Consider the following 7182-nt stretch of genomic DNA (forward strand, 5'->3'; position numbering starts at 1 on the left):
CAGCCGGATCTACACGAGATATCTCGTTCTACGTAGGTGCGGAATCCCTACGTAAGACGTTACGAGCGTAGAAGATGATACGATTAAACACACGTTACAATAAACAAATACTCGTTATATTGCAACCTTAAACACGTGATATCAATCACTAATACTGGACTCGTTACACGTAACCTGAATACACTGATTGAATCCTTCCTAATGTTATTGATTAAGCCGTAACCTAATCAATATATAACACGACAACTTCGCCTGGCATGTTCAGGCGAAGTTGTCACTAACTTCGCTTAGTTCACAAGTTCGCCTGTATCAGCGAACTTGTGAGCTAACTTCGCTTACATACAAACACAAATCCAAACGACTCGATTACAGACACTAGACACTGAACTACTGACATCATGTACCAACAGTGATGCTAACGCATAATAAGATGAATTCTGAGCAGCCATCATAAACCAACTGATAAACTTCAGGGATTTACAAAGTTTACTGTTCACACAAATGAACCAGTAACGAATGAACAAGTAACAAATGGGTTTTAATGAATCTCTTCACATTCCTTAACAGATTAACGAATGAGCTAATAACGAATAGGTTTTAGCGAATGGAATATTCGTTAAACCTGAGATACTTTAACGAATGGGATATTCGTTAAAAGTTGATTACTTTAGTGAATGTCTAAGATATTCGTTAACGAATGAAAGTTAACGAATATGGCTTAACGAATCAGGCTTTAACGAAGAAGGTTGAACGAATAAGGTTTGATCTTAGCGTGATGAATGAGTGTAACGAATGTGTAACGAATCAGTCTTCATCCTAACAAATAAGACTTCATCGTAACGAATCAGTCTTCAACGATTCAAACTTCCAATTTCAACTTCAAACTCGTCCAAATCTTACTGAAACTACTTAAAACTTATACCAAAACAATCCAACACCAAATCCGAACCTATCTAGCCATGTCCGAAGTCACAAACATTCTTCAATCAAGTTCAATTTAACTAATAACCAGTCTCTGGTTTTAAACTTCAATCTACTCACAAAATCAATCAATTCATATTCGAAATTGATCAATTGATTACTGTTTTAACTTGATTATGTATCGAAGATCAGATCCAAGGCTCTTATACCACTTGAAAGAGCTTGGTTAGGATCTAGAACTTATGATTACGACGATACATGATGTTTAGGTATACGATTAAGGGCGATATACGTTATGATTGATACAAATGATGTGAGAGAATAAATTGGCAGAGTAACGAGAGAGAATTGATAAACAAACTTGAAAAACTTACATTAATGAATAAGTTATAGCATATAAATAGGGGATGACCACATTCGTTAACATAACAGTTAACGAATATGTCATTCGTTATATTAAACCACACGAATGAACTCTTCATTCGTTAATACATTTAACATATAACGAGTAGCCCTCATTTGTTATCTCATTCGTTAATCTGGGTTGACAAATGAGCTTACAGATTAGACGAATGTAACTTACATTAGAGCAAATGGCCCATTTAGCCACATTTACATTAAGATCCCTATATTTAAACCAGTTACATTAATGTCCTGATAAAGACTGAGACGTACAAAATGTGTATCAACAATAAGTATCCTCATCTTCCATTTATACGCAAAAAGAACAAAATCAAGAGACATTTTTCAAAACTTTTTTCAATTTTTTTTATTTTTATTTATTATTATTTTTAAATAAAAACCACAAAACAATCTAAAGACATGTGCACCTATCCCCACACTTAAAATTTGCGTTGTCCTCAATGAAGAGACGGAAACACGACTCAAAAAATTTAAAAACAAAACCTAAAAATACAAAAATAAATAAGAATAAAACAAAGCTAAAAACTAAAAACTAAAACAAAGTAAAATGGAAAAAACTTAGCTGGTAATATGCGAGTGAAGTATGATATTTAAAGTCTTCTTCAAAAAAATGCCCTCCATCTCAGAACATGCTCAACAACTAGTATTTCCTTTCTTCCCGTACATGAACGGAAGCGGCAACAATACAAAAAAAAATATCTAAAAATTCATCTTATCAACTTGATAGATATTAATCATTCAAAGTATGTAACCAAACCAACCAACCCAACCAATAAACATGAATAGAAACAGCAAATAAATAATTATAAAAGTATACGGTTCCTGCTACTCCATCCCCACACTAGAATTTTTCATTATACTTCAAGGGGATCTTCTATCTCACACTCTCTTCCTTCAAAACTTTCAAAACTTAAAAACAAATAAAAACTATAAAAAACTACTTTAGTGACTCAAGGAAAAATAAAAATAAAATAGAAGTAAAAATAAGAAAGAATATACAAACTCTACACTTGAGTTTTCACTCAAGAATCATGTGTGACAATTCAATGCGACGGATCAAGAGGAGTTTCCTCCATTTCGATTAATTCCTCCGGTCCTCCAAGATAGTGCTTTAAGCGATGACTGTTCACCTTCAAAGAGGTTCCATTATCCGGATTCTCCAACTCCACCACTCCGTACGGGAAAACTTCTTTCACTAGGTACGGTCCCGTCCACTTCGATCTCAACTTTCCTGCAAACAACTTCAAACGAGAGTTAAATAATAATACCTTATCGCCTTTCTTGAACTCTTTGCCACCTTTCTTGAACTTCAAGGGGATCTTCTATCTCACACTCTCCAATCTCCTCCTCACACAACTCTTCTCTCCTCGGGTCCTCTAGACGGGCTAGATGATCGGCCGCTATGTTTTCCGCACCCCTCTTATCTTTGATCTCGATATCAAACTCGGAAAGTAGTAGAATCCATCGTATACAACAAGGCTTCGCGTCTTTCTTGTGAAAGAGAAAACGCAAAGCTGCATGATCAATGAAAATAGTGGTCTTTGAAAGCACGAGATATGAGCGGAACTTGTCAAATGCGAACACAACGGCTAAAAGCTCCTTCTCGGTGGTGGTGTAGTTCTCTTGAGCATCGTTCAACGTCTTGCTAGCATAATAGATGGGGTGAAAATGTTTATCTCTCCTTTGCCACAAAACCGCTCCAACCGCATAATCACTAGCATCACACATGAGCTCAAACGGCAAACTCCAATCAGGAGAACAAAGAATGGGAGCACTTACAAGATTTTCTTTCAAAAACGTAAACGCCTTCACACACTCATCATCAAACACAAATGGTACATAATTATAGAGGAGTCGGGTCATCGGGCGGGTAATTTTTGAAAAGTCTTTGATAAACCGCCGATAAAATTCCGCATGGGCCAAGAAACTCCTGATCGCTTTCACGTTCGTTGGTGGAGGAAGTCTACTTATAGTATCAATCTTTGCACGATCCACCTCAATACCATCTCTAGAGATCTTATGACCCAACACGATCCCTTCTGTCACCATAAAATGGCATTTCTCCCAATTTAACATCAACTTTGTTTCAATACACCTCTTCAACATCTTCTCAAAATTTGCCAAACAATGATCGAAAGAATTACCGTAAACCAAAAAATCATCCATAAACACCTCCATGGATGTCTCTATCATATCCTGAAAGATGGCCACCATACAACGCTGAAAGGTAGCTGGAGCGTTACACAGTCCAAACGGCATGCGACGGTATGCAAACGTGCCATACGGGCATGTAAAAGTCGTCTTATCTTGGTCTTCCGGTGCAATGGGAATTTAAAAATAATCCGAAAAACCGTCAAGAAAACAATAAAACTGCTGTCCTGCCAAACGCTCCAACATCTGATCAATAAACGGCAACGGGAAGTGGTCCTTCCGGGTGGCATCATTCAACCGCCCATAGTGAATAGATACTCTCCAACTGGTAACCGTACACGAAGGGATAAGCTCATTCTTCTCATTCATCACAATGGTCATACCTCCCTTCTTTGGAACAACTTGGGTCGGGCTCACCCATGGAGAATCAGAAATCGGGTAGATCATCCCGGCATCCATCAACTTTAACACGTCCTTCTTCATAACTTCTTGCATATTCGGATTGGGGCGTCTTTGTGGGTGCACCACCGGTTTGTACTCATCCTCCATTAGAATCCGGTGTGTGCAATAAGCGGGACTAATGCCTTGTATATCGGAAAGTCGCCATGCAATCGCCCCCTTATGTAGTTTCAACACTTTAATCAACTTCGTCTTTTGTTCTTCCGTAAGCTTGGATAACACAATAACGGGCAAATTTGAGCCCTCATCAAGATACGCATACTCCAAGTGTGACGGGAGTACTTTGAACTCCAACGGAGCGGGTTTCTCCTCAGAACCCCCCTCACTCTCACAACTAATCTCGTTCACCTCAATCATCTCGGGCAAACCCGAAATCTCAACCAACTCATCACAAACCGAGTCGTTCTCACACAACTCACCCTCAGCCAAATCATCACAATCAACCAAACCATTACTTCCCACGAGATCCGTAACACAAATGTAATCAAAGCATTTATCCGTACCTACAATAAAAGAGTTAACAAAAAAAACCGAATGGCATGGACCACTGAAATCATCTTGATCACTCGGGTGCTTCATCGACCTCACGACATCATAAGTAACATTTTCATCACCAACTCGAAGCGTGATCTTCCCATCATACACATCGATAAGTGCCTTTGCAGTACGTAAGAACGGACGACCAAGAATAATGGGAACCTTCTCGTCGGCATCCATGTCAAGCACCACAAAATCAACCGGGAACACAAAGTTATCCACCTCACTAACAAATTCTCGATAATACCTCGTGAATACATAACCAAACGATTGGCCAACGATAATGACATGTGAGTCGGTTTAAGCTCGTCTAACTCCAACTTCTCGTATAGGGAATATGACATCAAATTAATACTCACACCTAAATCCGCCAATGCTTGGCTCATCGCATCACTACCAAACAAAACTGGAATTGTAAACACACCTGGATCCGACAACTTCTCGGGCAAGCAGTTCAACACTACCGCCGAACAATCTCCCATGAGTGGAATCGATGACACCTCCCCCAACCTATCTTTCCTCTTCAACAGGTCCTTTAAGAACTTCACGTACTTCGGCATGTGTTGGAGGGCTTCAATGAATGGGAGATTGATCTTCAACTGTCGGAACATATCAAGAAAGTGCCCATACTCTCGCGTATATTTCTGGTGTTTCGCGCGAGCGGGATATGGGATACGAGCGTGGTCAATCAAAGGTGGTGGTCGGACTTCAACCGGCTTCTTCTCTACTGGCGGTGCAACTGGTGCGGTGTTCTGCACTTTACCCGATACTTCCATCTCGATTTCTTCATCCATCACCTCTTCATCATCCATGTCAACTTCATTCCTTCTCACATCGGGACACAAAACCCTACCGCTACGAGTAGTAATCGCCTTTATTTGAGCTGCCAGATTCTGCTGAGTGGATCCTAAAAACTGTCTTGGAGGTCTTTCATTAAATTGTCGAGCAATATAACCAATGGTTCGCTGCATGTCGAGCATAGCTGATTGTTGATTCTTCAAAAGCAAATCATGGTCGGCAAGGGTCTTTTGAGTGACTTGATCTCTATTAAGGATTTCTTGCATCATTTCTTCCAATATTCCCATTCCAGTACTCGAATCTTTCCCATTACCCGAACCTTGCTCATTAGAACTTCCACTGTTATACTGACCTTGATTTTGGTTATAGGGAGCTTGGAAATCAGGTGGCCCACCGCCCGGACGCCAACTCGAGTTATTCTGACCTTAATTCTGATTCTGATTCTTGTAGTTGTTCCAGTTCTGATTGTTGTTTTTGTAAGCATTAGGGAACCTGTTCTGACCAGCCACAAAATCAACATCCTGATTATTCATCAACGGACAATCCAGCGTACCATGACCACCTCTACACATCTCTCACTTATCCACCTTAGTCTTTAACTCTTTTATCTCTCGGGTGAGATTCTCCAAAGAAGCAGCCATACCAGTGTCCAGATCAACCTGGTGCACTACTCGAGCAGATGAGGATGTACTGGTGACGGGATTAGAATTCCCGCCTTGTGGCTTCTTCGCATACTCAGATTGTGCGAAACTTTCAAACATGCCGTTATACTTGGTCACGTTCTTCCTGTCCATCTGATTGCCCCCAGCGGCTGTATCAAACCTTGCTTGAGCCTCATATGTAAGCCTATTGTAAAACTTCTCAACAAGGGCCCAAGGGGTGAGACCATGTTGCGAACAACGGGATAGCAGATTCTGAAAACGCTCTGAAGCTTGGTAGTATGGCTCATCCGGCTCCATGTGGAAGGAGTGGATCGATCTGATCACGGAGGCGAGAGGCCTTAGCAGGTGGGAAGTACTTCTTGAGGAATGCATTGCGAAGCGCCTCCCATGTGGTGAATGTTCCAGCAGGTTGTGAATCGAGCCAAGTGGCGGCACGATCTGAAAGTGTAAACGGGAACAAGTGAAGGAAGATCGCATCCCGGTTAGCACCTTGCAAATTGAACGTTTTGAACACACGGGTCAGACGGTTGATGTGTGCCGGTGCATCTTCATCTTCACGGCCATGGAACTGGTGGTGATTGGTGATGTTGTTCATGACATAGGATGGGATCTGCCACGAGTTAAGGTTATTAATGTCGGGGGCGACAATGGGTGAGTGATCTCCATGGAACCCTTCAAAAGCTTGCTGATACACGGTGCGGTTATTCTCGGCCATTGGAACGGGTCTAGGACTTGGTGGTGGTGAATTTGCGGGTGAATTGGCGGGTGACGATTTCGGTGAAGTATCTATGGTGATCGGTTGCTTTTCAGACGAAATTGGTAGACTCTAATAAAAGACTCAAAAATAAAAAACTGAAAATAGATTAAAATAACTAATAATTAAAATTAGACTCCTACGACTCAAAACAATAAATAAAACAAATAGCACGTATATAGCAAGCAAGTCTAATCAAATTTTTGGCAACGGCGTCAAAAATTTGATGTGCTAAAAGTAGTTTAATATTTATTAACTAAATGAACTAAAAATAAACACTAAGTAATATATAGACTCTCTAAAACTCGACTAAACTACTAACCGACAAGTGAACCGATCGACTCTAGTAAAGCTAAGTAAGTCCGGATATCGAACCCACGAGACTCTCTAAATTACATTTATTAGCTAATTAGACTCGACTACAAAACACGACAAATTAATTATATTTATTTGGGTGATTTTTATTTAAAAAACTAA

This window comes from Bidens hawaiensis, unplaced genomic scaffold (genome assembly GCF_021521415.1).
Source record: "Bidens hawaiensis isolate Kalapana, Puna unplaced genomic scaffold, B.hawaiensis_p1.1 tig00000657_1, whole genome shotgun sequence".
Lineage (NCBI taxonomy): Eukaryota > Viridiplantae > Streptophyta > Magnoliopsida > Asterales > Asteraceae > Bidens > Bidens hawaiensis.